The sequence below is a fragment of the Sesamum indicum genome, linkage group LG9 (genome assembly GCF_026168435.1).
Source record: "Sesamum indicum cultivar Baizhima isolate 11 linkage group LG9, ASM2616843v1, whole genome shotgun sequence".
In the NCBI taxonomy this organism is placed as follows: domain Eukaryota; kingdom Viridiplantae; phylum Streptophyta; class Magnoliopsida; order Lamiales; family Pedaliaceae; genus Sesamum; species Sesamum indicum.
Genome location: NC_142665.1, coordinates 18,452,517 through 18,469,526, shown reverse-complemented (window position 1 = coordinate 18,469,526; position 17,010 = coordinate 18,452,517). Strand labels below are relative to the sequence as shown.

At 35.9% G+C, this 17,010-nt stretch overlaps 1 long non-coding RNA gene and 8 other non-coding genes across 9 annotated transcripts; all 9 read right to left on the bottom strand.

Moving 5' to 3' along the window:
- Positions 1–569: 569 nt before the first annotated feature.
- On the bottom strand, positions 570–1,717 carry LOC148786979 (uncharacterized). The gene is made up of 3 exons (XR_016067564.1): positions 1,525–1,717; positions 923–1,209; positions 570–841 (listed from the first exon to the last, which is right to left on the bottom strand). It is a non-coding gene; the product is annotated as an uncharacterized LOC148786979 (long non-coding RNA).
- Positions 1,718–4,178: 2,461 nt separating this feature from the next.
- Positions 4,179–4,339, bottom strand: LOC148786978 (U1 spliceosomal RNA). The gene has a single exon (XR_016067624.1). It is a non-coding gene; the product is annotated as a U1 spliceosomal RNA (small nuclear RNA).
- A 279-nt stretch (positions 4,340–4,618) lies between these two features.
- On the bottom strand, positions 4,619–4,814 carry LOC148786977 (U2 spliceosomal RNA). Its single transcript, XR_016067649.1, has one exon. It is a non-coding gene; the product is annotated as a U2 spliceosomal RNA (small nuclear RNA).
- A 274-nt stretch (positions 4,815–5,088) lies between these two features.
- LOC148786976 (U5 spliceosomal RNA) lies at positions 5,089–5,206 on the bottom strand. The gene has a single exon (XR_016067642.1). It is a non-coding gene; the product is annotated as a U5 spliceosomal RNA (small nuclear RNA).
- A 6,291-nt stretch (positions 5,207–11,497) lies between these two features.
- On the bottom strand, positions 11,498–11,658 carry LOC148786975 (U1 spliceosomal RNA). The gene has a single exon (XR_016067623.1). It is a non-coding gene; the product is annotated as a U1 spliceosomal RNA (small nuclear RNA).
- Positions 11,659–12,606: 948 nt separating this feature from the next.
- LOC148786974 (U1 spliceosomal RNA) lies at positions 12,607–12,767 on the bottom strand. Its single transcript, XR_016067634.1, has one exon. It is a non-coding gene; the product is annotated as a U1 spliceosomal RNA (small nuclear RNA).
- A 998-nt stretch (positions 12,768–13,765) lies between these two features.
- On the bottom strand, positions 13,766–13,926 carry LOC148786973 (U1 spliceosomal RNA). Its single transcript, XR_016067628.1, has one exon. It is a non-coding gene; the product is annotated as a U1 spliceosomal RNA (small nuclear RNA).
- A 966-nt stretch (positions 13,927–14,892) lies between these two features.
- Positions 14,893–15,053, bottom strand: LOC148786972 (U1 spliceosomal RNA). Its single transcript, XR_016067632.1, has one exon. It is a non-coding gene; the product is annotated as a U1 spliceosomal RNA (small nuclear RNA).
- Positions 15,054–16,055: 1,002 nt separating this feature from the next.
- On the bottom strand, positions 16,056–16,216 carry LOC148786971 (U1 spliceosomal RNA). The gene has a single exon (XR_016067619.1). It is a non-coding gene; the product is annotated as a U1 spliceosomal RNA (small nuclear RNA).
- Positions 16,217–17,010: the final 794 nt, after the last annotated feature.

The following is a 17,010-nucleotide window of genomic DNA, read 5'->3' as shown; positions in this document are numbered from 1 at the left end:
ACTATTTGAACAAATTCCTCCATGACTTGAAAATGATTGGTTCAAACGTTGTGTATGAGTTGATGACTTTGATTTATAACTATGAAACAATGAAGCTTTTTTATACTTCAACTTTATATGAACTGTAGGTTTATCCCGAAATGTACTACACGGACAATGAGCTTTTGAAGTGTCATTATGGGGTCCTAACGCAGAGGTGACGATGTTCCCGCGTTAGTTTGTGAATTGCCACAATTTTATCATATCGAGCGTCAGTCGACAAGTCAACTATGAATTATGGGGGGGTGTGTGAGAAGCTCATCATATACAGACACTGACAGTAACTTCTACAGGACTCTCACAGTGATAATTCAATCGGATTGCCACTAATTTCGGACTTGCATATATGTCTGTTCCAGTAGCGTTGGGTCGATCCAGTCAGAGGTATGAAGGTACATTCTCTTTATCACCTTGTTTATGTTAATTTCAAAAAATTGTACCAAAAAAAAGGACCTATTCATATTGGCATAACAAACAGTCCGAGTTTATTGCAAAGAGTATCCAAGCACGAGGAGAGACAAAGTTGATTGGGTGGTTATTTGCAAAACAAAGACTCAAATAGTAGTTGATGATTATCGATATGGACTGATATCATATCAGCCTGATCATTAGGAAGTCTTATATGTTCAGTAAGTTGCTATAGACAATCAGTCGTATGACATGCTTGAACCAGATGGTATACAATTGGTCGTTCACCTTTCTACGACAGTTCAACAAGGAGCTGGGGCATCCCGTTTACACCCTTAGGAATGGAAAAAATAGCCTCGCACCACGACATTGATGGTGCTGTGGAGATCTCGATCTGACTAGAAAATATAATTTATTAGTAATATTCGGCCAAAAAATTATAATGAAATAATTTGTAGGAAATTTGTGACGTTACCTTGCATTGGTGAGGCAGATATATCTATTGGTAGACGGTGGTGGTGGCGATGCTGGTAAGTTCCAGGGGCGCGGGGCAGCCTATAACGTGTCGGCTCCCACAGCAGAAGTACTTGACGTGGTTGGATCCACAAGCGGGGTCTGAGGCACCTGAGCAGGCTCCAGTGGTGGGCTTAGTCGTGTCAATGCTTCCGAATCAACGGAAACATCAATAGTGGGATGTGGAACAGGCGGACTACAACCTCAACCATGTCCTAGAGAAGGAGGTGGACCCTGATAATAATGAATCTATAACATAAAATTAAAATTAAAAATATATTATAATTTTTTTGCAAAGTTATAACATTTTATTTAGATATACTATATTATAATTAACTAAAATTTATATTATTAGTATCTAATTAATTATGTTATGTTATAACGTTGTAAAATATATTAAAAATTACAAAAAAAGTAATATACTTTATCAAAATTTATCCAAAATTGCATAAATTTTCACAAAAATCTACAAAAATGCACTAAAATTACAGGGAAAAAAACTCAAAATATTAAAAAAAAAAAATAGAAATTGCAAATAAAATTTTAGAATTATGTTGGCCCTACCTGGGTGTGGCAATTGGAGGCCAGAGGTAGAAATGGACTAGTAGAGGGCTGTGGCGCGGCGGAGGCGGAGGGACAAGGATGGATCTAAAGGCGAAGTGGAGTGGCGGGAGCAGGGGCGGAGGCGGAGGCGGAGGGACAAGGATGGATCTAAAGGCGAAGTGGAGTGGCCGGAGCAGGGGTGGTGGCGGAGATAGAGAGAGAAAGGAAAGTGAAAAAGTGAGTGGAAAAAATCTATTAATGTTGTTTATATGCTTAATTTTTTTAAACGGGCAAAAGCCGTGTCAAAAGTCACTACAAATTAGTTAAATGATGTCATTTAGACATCCAAACAACGTCTTTTAAATGTACCAGCAGAAACTATCGTTCCAATATCTGTTCCAACATGGATTATAAATTTTGGATATGAATTTTTTAAAAATCTAATGACAATATTTTGTAAAGATGCCAAAAACCCATTCCAAATTATTAAAGTTGTTCCAAAACCTGTTAAAAAAGAATTTTTTTTGTAAAATAAATATAAATTAGAAAAAGATGTTTACGACACTTTAATATCAAAGTAAAGTATATAATGTGATCAATAATATAATTAAGTACATAAAAATATTTTGAGTGAGGTTGATGTAATTTTGCGAAATAAAATGAATTTGTATATTCATAGTTGTAATTATTGTAATGTTGTTACAATCATCTTGTATTATTATACTGCAACGCTTAATCTGAATATCTGAAACCATTAGATACTATCAAACGGTCAAAAGAAAACATGCGAGAAGTTTTGCAATAATTTGATAGACGGTTGTCGAGTTATCATAATCGAAATATATAATCAATCTTTTAGGCCGGTGCATCATTCAATTAGGCCATCCAGTTTTAAATCAGACCTTCAGATACAATCAAGTTGATAGAATCTTATATTTGTTGAAGTTTGGTATAAATACGGCTCTCGGATGTTGAGATATCATAATCGAACATGGAATTGGTATGATATGATAACTTTTGTAATGGATATATTTAAAATTTTAGAACGGTTCTTGCATATTCGATATTTGGAATTGCCTAATTACTCATTTTGAAATGGATTTTTGAAAAGTGGACACTCACCATAAATTTTATTTTTTAGGCCAAACAAAGTAAGTTGGAACGGCATTATAGAAAAATAATTCCAAATTTTTAATTTTTTCCAAATTTTGGACATGGCACCAATTAAATTATGCTTTGTAACAAGCTGTGGAATGGTTTGGTTTTTTATAAAAAAAATGTTGTTCCAAAATTTAGTATTCTCAAAAAATTATATTTTCGGCTAAATATAGTTCTATTTTCTACGTCTTTTTGAATAGATTTGTTATATAAACCATCATATTTTTTTGGTATGTGATGATAACTTTTGTATCAGGTATATTTAAAATTTTGGAACTATTATTGCATATTTCTAGTTATACATTTTGGAAAGGATTTTTGAAAAATGAACACCCACCAAATTTTTTATTTTTTGCTCTAATCAAAATAAGTTGGAACGGCATTGGGAACGGTATTATAGAAAAATCGTTCCAAAATTTGAATTTTTTGCCAAATTTCGGACATGGCTGTTTAAATTTGTCTTCGTAATATTCCCACCAAAAATTATAATTTCTACCAAATATAATTCTATTTCCTACATCATTTGGCCATCTTCTCCAGTCTAGTAGCCATCAAAACAATCTTCTTCGTCCTCATAATCTTCTATGTCGGATTCAACATGGTGTGAACGGGATGCCCCAGCTCCTTGTTGAACTGTCGTAGAAAGGTGAACGACCAATTGTATACCATCTGGTTCAAGCATGTCATACGACTGATTGTCTATAGCAACTTACTGAACATATACGACTTCCTAATGATCAGGCTGATTTGATATCAGTCCATATCGATAATCATCAACTACTATTTGAGTCTTTGTTTTGCAAATAACCACCCAATCAACTTTGTCTCTCCTCGTGCTTGGATACTCTTTGCAATAAACTCGGACTGTTTGTTATGCCAATATGAATAGGTCCTTTTTTTTGGTACAATTTTTTGAAATTAACATAAACAAGGTGATAAAGAGAATGTACCTTCATACCTCTGACTGGATCGACCCAACGCTACTGGAACAGACATATATGCAAGTCCGAAATTAGTGGCAATCCGATTGAATTATCACTGTGAGAGTCCTGTAGAAGTTACTGTCAGTGTCTGTATATGATGAGCTTCTCACACACCCCCCCATAATTCATAGTTGACTTGTCGACTGACGCTCGATATGATAAAATTGTGGCAATTCACAAACTAACGCGGGAACATCGTCACCTCTGCGTTAGGACCCCATAATGACACTTCAAAAGCTCATTGTCCGTGTAGTACATTTCGGGATAAACCTACAGTTCATATAAAGTTGAAGTATAAAAAAGCTTCATTGTTTCATAGTTATAAATCAAAGTCATCAACTCATACACAACGTTTGAACCAATCATTTTCAAGTCATGGAGGAATTTGTTCAAATAGTTATAGAGTGGTCAACAAATTCTGGAAATATGAAAATTCAAAATTCTATCAAACTAGATTCATTTTTTCGATCATATCCAAATAAAAACTCGAACAAATGTATCTAGCAAAACAAATGTTTGATACTTTGATTTGGGGTGGGGGCTGCGCGAACGCAAGCCCCCGCTACCACAAATTATGACGTAGGCTCCACCATTTAGGCAGACCTTAAGCGAGCACCCCTCCAAAGTGCAATGGAGGTCACCAACCTAGGCCATGAGCCTTCCTAATCGCCCATCGACCCCGTCCAGGTAAGTATGTTTCAAGTTGGGATTCCTTTCGCTAATATGCGCTACACTCCTACTAGTCACACAATGCTCATTCGATGTGGGATGCATATGGATTAAAAACATAATTTGCAGTTTGTTCATGAGAAATGAATTACTGCTTCTGGATCTCACATTGATTGATGATGACGATAAAGATGCTGCTCTAGGTTTCTGTTTGACAATAATGCTCTAGGTTTCTCTTTAACAATGATGATGATGATCCTCTCTGTTTATGTTTAGTGAAGCATAAGACATGTAGACTAGAATTGGTGAGGTGCGCCAGGCCAAGGCAATAGTGCAAAGCCAAGGCAACGCTTGAGAGCCCCAGCAGCAAGCTGCCGTGATGGGCTCTCCCCCTAGAAAAATTAATTTAATATCATGTGGACCGATGGTCCACGTATCAGATATTAAACTGATAAGAACAGATACTACACTTGATCTTAGCCAAAAGGCCGAGAAAGGTATGATTAAATCAGTGCTGGAGCCTAATCTTTTGTAGCACCCACAACCCTTCTGTATGCTCTGTTCATTTCCGATGAGGGAGGTCAGAATCAGATTTTTGGGCTGACTATAAATATACCTCATTAAGTACAATTGCAATCACATTTGATTTCTATTTATGTGCTGCAGCATTAATCAGCTTCCATTTCTACTTATTAATATGCATGTATGTTTCAGCAATTTCTTGTAACAACTTATAAGACCAAAAATTCCAACATATATTATATTATAGGGGCCGAAACCTTTTACAGTTTCAGACCCTCCAAAAATTAGAGTATGCCGTTGAATGAGGCAAGCGCACGGTATTCTTTAGTAAAAGGCGAAAGAATAGTTCGCTCTGTGCTTACCTCACGGCTCCTTAATTTCTCTCCACATCTCCTCATTACCTTTTTCTTTGCTACTAAATCTGCCAACCCTTTACTGCTTTCTCCATGTGGGAACAAATTAATTAGTCGATGCCCGTCTCCTCCTCCTCCTCCATGGCCTGCTTGTATCGTCTCGTCCTCGTCTGCGTCTTGTCAATTCATTTGTATTAATGCTCAAGGCTGTGCATGCTTTGGTTTCAATCAACACTGTCTCTCACGTACTGAAAATTAGTCTTATTATTCTGATATATTCAATGAAATAGAACACTACTGTAGTTGCAGGCATGCGTCTTCCAAAAGCTGTGAGTGTAAGAGACAATACATGTTTTAATTACCATTATATGAACAATAATATTCAGCATCCTCATCATTTTTCTCCCAGTATTCAGTATTAGTCTTAATCAATTTTTGACTCTACATAATTCATTATTTATTTTATTATATATAAATATGTGGATTCTGCAAATTATTCTCTTTTTATATTTAGAGGACATTCTTAACCTTATCTAATCCTCTTCTTAGTAGAGAAGGCAAGTAATATTTCAATGTGATTAAATTTTCAGGAGATATTCTATCATAGACATACCGTAACATTTGATGATAAAGTTTCAAGGGTTCGTTTGCTTCAAATGACATGAAAACGGATACGGAAAAGATAATAGTTTTTCTTCAAGTTGTTTGCTATGATTGGAACGGGAGTAAATGACAAAATCTTTTCATTGTCCGGTACTAGAAAAAATATATTGAGAAGAGAAGACTAAATTATGTAATTTTACTTATTATCCATTTCCTTTTATTTTATATTACAAAACAAACAAGTTAATTTTATACTAAACTAATTTTAGAATATAAAAAATTTAAAAACTTGTTAGTGAAATTATTTGTCAAACAAAAACAAAAATATTTTTTATTAACAGAATGTTCAATGAAATGAGTATTTTGCATTTATTCGTGGCTATTCAGTTTAAATAAAATAAAAATTCATACAAACGATCGACGGCGTAGTAGTTTTTCAGATGATTTGCTTATCATTCTCTAAAATACAAGTATTACCAACAAAAAAGGAGACGAAAATAGTATATATGGGCAATAAAGCAAATAAAAATAAAATATGTATTTTTTTGCTCTTTTTTGGAACAGATTTTTAACGATTTTCATGTTATGTGCTCATAAATTGTATCACAATACCTATGACACAATTCGCTACAATTGTAAAATATTTAATTAAAATAATTAAATTACTGCTAAATAAATTTTTACATTTAAATTAATTTCATATTTCTTATTCTTATAACTTTTTCGAATTTAAAATTTATAAAAAAAGAAAAAGGATTTTGAAACTTCTAAATTTGGAATATTTAAATAAATAAAAATGCAAGTAAATGTTATTAACATAATAACAAAAAGAAATAAGCAATTCATCTAAAAATTGTATTTAAACACAATTTTTAAAAATAATAAAAGATCCTTAATATAAACTTAAACCGTCCTCACCAATCAGCAGTGTCAACATCGACTTGTGCATTGTTGTTGGAGGCTGGGGAATTAGCTGGAGTCTGGATCACATCGAGCAATAAAGGGATGGACAAATTTGTCATCACATACATGAACATCTCCTCAAGCTTCATGACTCGTTCATCGAGATTTGGGAGTGGCGGTGGCTATGGTTGTGTAGGCATCGCTTTGGGCTATGATGGTCCAGATGACGAGCTGTGGCCCTCTAAACCCAAACCGAAGACATGTCCCTTCTCCCGTTTGCAAACTGCTGACATCCACAATTGTTGCTTGTTAATGCCCAGCGAGGCTTCAGAAAAGGCTGAAGGATCTTGCCCATCGGTTGTTGCTTGGGCCTGTTGCTCCTCCAGCATCTTCTGGAAGGTTTCCTATGAAACGAAAAATATTCATTATTGATAGAAATATAAATTAACTAAAATTAAAAATAAAAATCATTTCTATAAACCCTTCGGGCCACTCCAGCTCCCACCGTCCTTTTGTAGCATTTGGAGAACTGGTCCACCTGCTTTGGAGTCCAATCAACCGATGTCTCTTGTCCAACAAAAGAAAAAATATTCGATGGTAAATAAATATTTATAAAAACTTAAAAAGAAAAAAAGAAAAAAGAAAGTTATCAACTCCTCTTTATGCATCCCGGTGGGTAATGATCCCCAACGACGATTATAGCTACTGTAGCCCTGTTGGCCCCCCGATTGGCGGTCTCCTCCTAAAAGTCAGGGTTGGTCCAGTACTCCTACAACTGGCACTAGATCTCATCGGCCAGCTACATTGGTTGGACCAGCTTTGCCCTAGTGTTAACAAATCGCTTCCATAGGAACCTCCCACTAAATATTCGAAACACTTTGAACATGGACGCATCGCTGCAACCCATCAGTAAGTTGCAATTTTCACATAAGCAAAAATAAATTATAAGTAATTGATAATAAACAATTAATAACATAAATAAAATATTTTCAGAATTTTTATCTTGAGATTGTCGAACTAGAGCTATTGTTGATCTAGTGATTTTTTTTTACATGCATCCTTAGGAATGGGAAAAATAGCCTCGCACCACACTTTGATGGTGTTGTGGAAATCGCGATCTGACTAGAAAATATAATTTATTAGTAATATTCGGCCAGAAAATTATAATGAAAATGATTTGTAGGAAATTTGTGACTTTCACTCGCGTCGATGAAGCAGATATATTCTATGGGTAGACGGTGGTGGTGGTGATGCTGGTAAATTCCAGGGGCGGGGGGCAGCCTATAACATGCTGGCTCCCACAATAGAAGTATTCGACGTGGTTGGATCCACAATTGGGTCTAAGGCACCTGAGCAGGCTCCAGTGGTGGGGGTGGTCGTGTTAATGCTTCCCAATCATTGGAAGCATCAATAGTGGGATGTGGAACAGGCGGGCTACAACCTCAACCATGTCATAGAGGAGGAGATGGACCCTGATGGTGATGAATCTATAACGTAAAATTAAAATTAAAAATATATTATAATTTTTTTGCAAAGTTATCACACTTTATTTAGATATACTATATTATAATTAACTAAAATTTATATTATTAGTGTCGAATTAATTATGTTATTAATTACGTTATGTTATAACGTTGTAAAGTATATTAAAAATTACAGAAAAAGTAATAACTTTAACAAAATTTATCCAAAATTGCAGAAAATTTTGACAAAAATCTAAAAAAATACACTAAAATTAGAGAAAAAAATTCAAAATATTCAAAAAAAATTTCATAAGTATGTTGGCCGTACCTGGGTGTGGCAAGTGGAGGCTATAGGTGGAAATGGACTAGTAGAGGGCAGTGGCGAGGTGGAGGCGGAGGGACAACGACGCATCTAGAGGCGAAGTGGAGTGGCGGGAGCAGGGGCGGTGACGGAGAGAGAGAGAAAGGGAAGTGAAAATGTGTCTGGAAAAAATTTGTTAATGTTGTTTATATACTTGATTTTTTAAACGGGCAAAAGTTGTTTCAAAAGTCACTACAAATTAGTTAAATGATGTCATTTAGACATCTAAATGATGTCGTTCAAATGTACCAACAGAAACTAGCGTTCCAATATCTGTTCCAACATGGATTATAAATTTTGGATATGAATTTTTTAAAAACCTAATGAAAATACTTTTGTAAAGATGCCAAAAACCCATTCCAAATTATTAGAGTTGTTCCAAAACCTGTTAAAAAATTATTTTTTTTGTAAAATAAATATAAGCTAGAAAAAGACGTTTATGACACTTTAATATCAAAGTAAAGTATACAATGTGGTCAATAATATAATTAAGTACATAAAAATTTTTGGAGTGAGGTTGATGTATTTTTTGGAAAATAAAATGAATTTGTATATTTATAGTTGTAATTATTGTACTGTTGTTACTATCATCTTATATTGTTGTACTGCAACACTTAATCAGAGTATCTGATTTTAGATCAAATCGTTAGATATTATCAAACGGTCAAAAAAAAAAACATTCGAGAAGTTTCATAATACTTTGATAGATGGTTGTCGAGATATCGTAATCGAAATATATAAATAATCTTTTAGGCCGGTGCATCATTCAATTAGGCCATCCAGTTTTATATCAAAACTTCAGACAAGATCAAGTTGATAGAATCTTATATTTATTGAAGTTTGGTATAAATCTGGCTCTCGAATGTTGAGATATCATAATCGAATATAGGATTGGTATGACAGGAAAACTTTTCTAATGGATATATTTAAAATTTTGGAACGCTTCTTGCATATTCGATATTTGGAACTGCCTACTTACACATTTTGGAATGAATTTTTGAAAAATGGGCACTCACCATATTTTTTATTTTTTAGGCCAAACAAAATAAGTTGAAAATGCATTATAGAATAATCAATCCAAAATTTTAGTTTTATCCAAATTTTGGACATGGCACCAGCTTAATTTTGCTCGGTAACAAGCTTTGGAATGGTTTTTTTTTTTTTAAATGTTGTTCCAAAATTTAGTATTCTAAATATTTTCGGCTAAATATAGTTATGTTCCCTACGTCTTTTGGAATGGATTTGTTATATAAACCATCATATTTTTCTGGTATGAGATGATAACTTTTGTAACAGGTATATTTAAAATTTTGGAACTATTCTTGCATATTTCTAGTTATACATTTTGGAATGAATTTTTGAAAAACGGACATCCACCAAATTTTTTTTTTCTGCTCCAATCACAATAAGTTGGAACGGTATTATAGAAAAGCCGTTCCAGAATTTGAATTTTTTGCCAAATTTCGGACGTGGCGCTGTTTAAACTTTTCTTTCTAACATTCCCCCCAAAAATCACAATTTCTGCCAAAAAAATAGTTCTATTTCCTACGTCTTTTAGCCATCTTCTCCAGTCTTGTAGCCATCAAAACAATATTCTTCTTCCTCATCATCTTCAATGTCGGATTGAACATGGTGTGAACGGGATGTCCCAGCTCCCTATTGAACTGTCATAAAAAGGTCAACGACCAGTTATATACCATCTGGTTCAGGCATGTCATATGACTGATTATCTATAGCAACTTACTGAACATATAAGACTTCCTTATGATCAGGTTGATATGTGATACCAGTCAATATCGAGAGTCATCAACTACTGTTTGAGCTTTAGTTTTGCAAACAACCACCCAATCAACTTTGTCTCTCTCATGCTTGGATACTCTTTGCAGTAAACTTGGATTGTTTTTCTACCAATATGAATAGGTTTGTCTTTTTGGTACACTTTTTTGAAATTAACATCAACGAGGTGATAACGAGGATGTAAATTCATACCTCTGACCGAATCTACCCAACAATACTTGAACAGAACGACATGCAAGTCCAAAATAAGTGGCAATCCAATTGAATTATCTCTTCGGGAGTCTTATAGAAGTTACTATATGTGTCTGTATATGATAAGCTTCTCACACACAGCCCACTATTCATAGTTGACTAGCCAACATTGTGATGCTTAGTATGATAAAATTGTGGCAATTCGTGAACATCGTCACCTCTATGTTAGGACCCAATAATGACAATTCAGGAACTTGTTGTCCGTGTAGTTTATTCCAGGATAAACCCACAGTTCATATCAAGTTGAAGTATAAGAATGATTCATCGTTTCATAGCTTAAAATCAAAGTCATCAACTTATACACGACGTTTGAACCAATCCTTGAAATCAATTGATCAATAATTTGGGTCCTCAGAATGGTGGTGCTTGAATAGTTCAATAATAATTATGTGTTTGCAAATCTCGTTAATTACATATATATTTATATATGTTCACAATTACAATGTACAAAAATACGTATATTCTTACTCGTAATAGGACGTGACTATTTCATAGTAGTGCAACATATAAGTCTCGATGATGTGGCGTTCTGAACCCGTAGAGCCATCTCTTCTTTAAAGCTCCACTTGCCCGACAAGGATGGTTGAAAATAGACCATTGAATTCTACCATCGTTCCTCGTAAGATCATCAATTATCCCATGCCTCCTTCGCTTCCAAAGAACGTGCGGCTGAAAGTGGTGGGAAGTGAATTGCCCGATTTTTCGATAATGTATTCCTGGATAATGGACGCCCCGATGGTTACTTTGTTCTTCACCTTTCTTTTCAAGTCACAGAGGAAATTGTTCAAATAGTTATAAATTGGCAAACAAAATCTGGAATTATGAAAATTTAAAAATTCTATCAAACTAAATTAATTTTTCCGATCATATTCAAATAAAAACTCGAACAAATGTATCGAGCACAACAGATGTTTGATACTATGACTTGGGGTGGGGGCTGCGCGAACGCAAGCCCCCGCTACCACAAATTATGACGTAGGCTCCACCATTTAGGCAAACCTTAGGCTAGCACCCCTCCAAAGTGCAATGGAGGTCACCAACTTAGGCCATGGGCCTTCCTGATCGCCCATCGACCCCGTCCAGGTAAGTATATCTCAAGTTGGGATTCCTTTGCCTAATATGCGCCCCTCTCCTACTAGTCACACAATGCTCATTCGATGTGGGATGCATGTGGTAAAAACTTAATTTGTAGTTTGTTAATGAGAAATGAATTACTGCTGCTAGATCTCACATTGATGATGACGATGAAGATGTTGTTCTAGGCTTCTGTTTGACAATAATGATGATGTTGCTCTAGGTTTCTGTTTGACATCGTTACCTCTATGTTAAGACCCCATAATGACAATTCAGAAACTTGTTGTTCGTGTAGTTTATTCCAAGATAAACCCGCAGTTCATATCAAGTTGAAGTATAAGAATGATTCATCGTTTCATAGCTTAAAATCAAAGTCATCAACTTATACACGACGTTTGAACCAATCTTTAAAATCAATTGATAAATAATTTGGGTCCTCGGAATGGTGGTGCTCGAATAGTTCATCAAGAATTACCTGTTTGAAAATCCCGTTAATTACATATATATTTATATATGTTCACAATCACAATGTACAAAAATACGTATATCCTTACTCGTAATAGGACGTGACTACTTCATAGTTGCACAACATATAAGTCTCGATGATGTGGCGTTCTGAACCCGTAGAGCCATCTCTTCTTTAAAGCTCGACTTGCCCGACAAGGATGGTTGAAAATAGACCGTTGAATTCTATCATCGTTCCTCGTAAGATCATCAATTCTACCATGCCTGCTTCGCTTCCAAAGAACGTGCGGCTGAAAGTGGTTGGAAGTGAATAACCCGATTTTCTCGATAATGTATATCTGGATAATAGACGCCCCGATGGTTACTTTATTCTTCACCTTTCTTTTCAAGTCACAGAGGAAATTGTTCAAATAGTTATACAGTGGCCAACAAAATCTGGAACTATGAAAATTCAAAATTCTATCAAACTAAATTCATTTTTCCAGTCATATCCAAATAAAATCTCGAACAAATGTATCGAGCACAACAGATATCACAAATTATAACGTAGGCTCCACCATTTAGGCAGACCTTAGGCAAGCACCCCTCCAAAGTGCAATGGAGGTCATCAACCTAGGTCATGGGCCTTCCTGATCGACCATCGATCCGTCCAGGTATGTATGTTTCAAGTTAGGATTCCCTTGCCTAATATGCGCTCCTCTCCTACTAGTCAGACAGTGCTCATTCGATGTGGAATGCATGTGGATTAAAAACTTAATTTGCAGTTTGTTAATGAGAAATGAATTACTTCTGCTAGATCTCACATTGATGATGACAATGAAGATGCTGCTCTAGGTTTCTGTTTGACAATGATGATGTTGCTCTAGGTTTCTGTTTAACATCGTCACCTCTATGTTAGGACCCCGTAATGACAATTCAGAAACTTGTTGTCCGTGTAGTTTATTCAAAGATAAAGCCGCAGTTCATATCAAGTTGAAGTATAAGAATGATTCATCGTTTAATAGCTTAAAATCAAAGTCATAACCTTATACACGAGGTTTGAACCAATCCTTCAAATCAATTGATCAATAATTTGGATCCTCAGAATGGTGGTGCTCGAATAGTTCATTAAGAATTACCTGTTTGCAAATCTCGTTAATTACATATATATTTATATATGTTCACAATCACAATGTACAAAAATATGTATATTGTTACTCGTAATAGGACGTGACTACTTCATAGTTCCACAACATATAAGTTTTGATGATGTGGCATTCTGAACCCGTAGAGCCATCTCTTCTTTAAGGCTCCACTTGCCCGACAAGGATGGTTGAAACTAAACCGTTGAATTTTATCATCATTCCTCTTAAGATCATCAATTCTACCATGTTTGCTTCGCTTCCAAAGAACGTGCGGCTGAAAGTGGTGGGAAGTGAATAGCCCGATTTTCTCGATAATGTATGCCTGGACAATGGATGCCACGATGGTTACTTTGTTCTTCACCTTTCTTTCCAAGTCACAGAGGAAATTGTTTGAATAGTTATAAAGTAGTTAACAAATTCTGGAATTATGAAAATTCAAAATTCTATCAAACTAAATTCATTTTTCCGATCATATCCAAATAAAAACTCGAACAAATGTATCGAGCACAACATATGTATAATACTATGACTTGGGGTGGGGGCTGCGCGAACACAAACCACCGCTACCACAAATTATGACGTAGGCTCCACCATTTAGGCAGACCTTAGGTGAGCACCCCTCCAAAGTGCAATGGAGGTCACCAACCTAGGCCATGGGCCTTCCTGATTGCCCATCGACCCCATCCAGGTAAGTATGTTTCAAGTTGGGATTTCCTTGGCTAATATGTGCTCCTCTCCTACTAGTCACACAATGCTCATTCGATGTGGGATGCATGTGGATTAAAAACTTAATTTGCAGTTTGTTAATGAGAAATGAATTACTGCTGCTAGATCTCACATTGATAATGACGATGAAGATGCTGCTCTAAGTTTTTGTTTGACATCGTCACCTCTATGTTAAGACCCCTTAATGACAATTCAGGAACTTGTTGTCCGTGTAGTTTATTCCAGGATAAACCCGCAGTTCATATCAAGTTGAAGTATAAGAATGATTCATCGTTTAATAGCTTAAAATCAAAGTCATCAACTTATACACGAAGTTTGAACGAATCCTTCAAATCAATTGATCAATAATTTGGGTCCTCGGAATGGTGGTGCTCGAATAGTTCATTAAGAATTACCTGTTTGCAAATTCCGTTTACATACATATGTATTTATATATGTTCACAATCACAATGTACAAAATTACGTATATTCTTATTCGTAATAGGACATGACTACTTCATAGTTCCACAACATATAAGTCTCGATGATGTGGAGTTCTGAACCTGTAGTGCCATCTATTCTTTAAAGCTCCACTTTCCCGATAAGGATGGTTGAAAATAGACCGTTGAATTCTAAATCGTTCCTCGTAAGATTATCAATTCTACCATGCCTACTTCGCTTCCAAAGAATGTTCGACTGAAAGTAGTGGGAAGTGAATAACCCGATTTTCTCGATAATGTATGCCTGGACAATGGATGCCCCGATGGTTACTTTGCTCTTCACATTTCTTTTCAAGTCACCGAGGAAATTGTTCAAATAGTTATAAAGTGGCAAACAAATTCTGGAATTATAAAAATTCAAAATTCTATCAAACTAAATTCATTTTCCCAATCATATCCGAATAAAAACTCGAAAAAATGTATCGAGCACAACAAATGTTTGATACTATGACTCGGGGTGGTGGCTACGCGAACGCAAGCCCCCGCTAGCACAAATTATTACGTAGGCTCCACCATTTAGGCAGACCTTAGGCGAGCACCCCTCCAAAGTGCAATGGAGGTCACCAACCTTGGCCATGGGCCTAACTGATCGCCCATCGACCCCATCCAAGTAAGTATGTTTCAAGTTGTGATTTCTTTGGCTAATATGCGTTCCTCTCCTACTAGTCACACAATGCTCATTCGATGTGGGATGCATGTGGATTAAAAACTTAATTTGCAGTTTGATAATGAGAAATGAATTACTGCTGCTAGATCTCACATTGATGACGACGATGAAGATGCTGCTCTAGGTTTCTGTTTGACAATGATGATGTTGCTGCTCTAGGTTTCTGTTTAACATCGTCACCTCTATGTTAGGACCCCATAATGACAATTCAGGAACTTGTTGTCCGTGTAGTTTATTCCAGGATAAACCCGCAGTTCAAATCAAGTTGAAGTATAAGAATGATTCATCGTTTAATAGCTTAAAATCAAAGTCATCAACTTATACACGACGTTTGAACCAATCCTTGAAATCAATTGATCAATAATTTGGGTCCTCAGAATGTTGGTGCTTGAATAGTTCATCAAGAATTACCTGTTTGAAAATCCCGTTAATTACATATATATTTATATATGTTCACAATCACAGTGTACAAAAATATGTATATTCTTACTCGTAATAGGACGTGACTAATTTATAGTTTCACAACAGTTAAGTCTCGATGATGTAGCGTTCTGAACCTGTACAGTCATATCTTCTTTAAAGCTCCACTTGCCCGACAAGGATGGTTGAAAATAGACCGTTGAATTCTACATCGTTCCTCGTAAGATCATCAATTCTACCATTCCTGCTTCGCTTCCAAAGAACGTGCGGCTGAAAGTGGTGGGAAGTGAATAGCCCGATTTTTTCTCGATAATGTATGCCCGGACAATGGACGCCTCGATGGTTACTTTGTTTTTCACCTTTCTTTTCAAGTCACAGAGGAAATTGTTCAAATAGTTATAAAGTGGTCAACAAATTTTGGAATTATAAAAATTCAAAATTCTATCAAAATAAATTCATTTTTCCAATCATATCAAAATAAAAACTCGAACAAATGTATCGAGCACAACAAATGTTTTATACAATGACTTGGGGTGGGGGCTGCGCGAACGCATGCCCCCGCTACCACAAATTATGACGTAGGCTCCACCATTTAGGCAGACCTTAGGCGAGCACCCCACCAAAGTGCAATGGAGGTCACCAACCTAGGCCATGGGCCTTCCTGATCGCCCATCGACCCCATCCAGGTAAGTATGTTTCAAGTTGGGATTCCTTTGGCTAATATGCGCTCCTCTCCTACTAGTCACACAATGCTCATTCGATGTGGGATGCATGTGGATTAAAAACTTAATTTGCAGTTTGTTAATGAGAAATGAGTTATTGCTGCTCTAGGTTTCTGTTTGACGATGATGATGGTGCTGCTCTAGGTTTCTGTTTGACATCATCACCTCTATGTTAAGACCCCATAATGGCAATTCAGGAACTTGTTGTCCATGTAGTTTATTCTAAGATAAACCCACAGTTCATATCAAGTTGAAGTATAAAATGATTCATCGTTTAATAGCTTAAAATCAAAGTCATCAACTTATACACGAAGTTTGAACGAATCCTTGAAATCAATAATTTGGGTCCTCGGAATGCTACCTGTTTGCAAATTCCATTAATTACATATGTATTTATATATGTTCACAATCACAATGTACAAAACTATGTATATTCTTACTCGTAATAGGACGTGACTACTTCATAGTTCCACAACATATAAGTCTTGATGATGTGGAGTTCTGAACCTGTAGTGACATCTCTTCTTTAAAGCTCCACTTTCCCGACAAGGATGGTTGAAAATAGACCGTTGAATTCTAAATCGTTCCTCGTAACATCATCAATTCTACCATGCCTTCTTCGCTTCCAAAGAACGTTCGACTGAGAGTGGTGGGAAGTGAATAACCCGATTTTCTCGATAATGTATGCCTGGACAATGGACGCCCCGATGGTTACTTTGCTCTTCACCTTTCTTTTCAAGTCACCGAGAAAATTGTTCAAATAGTT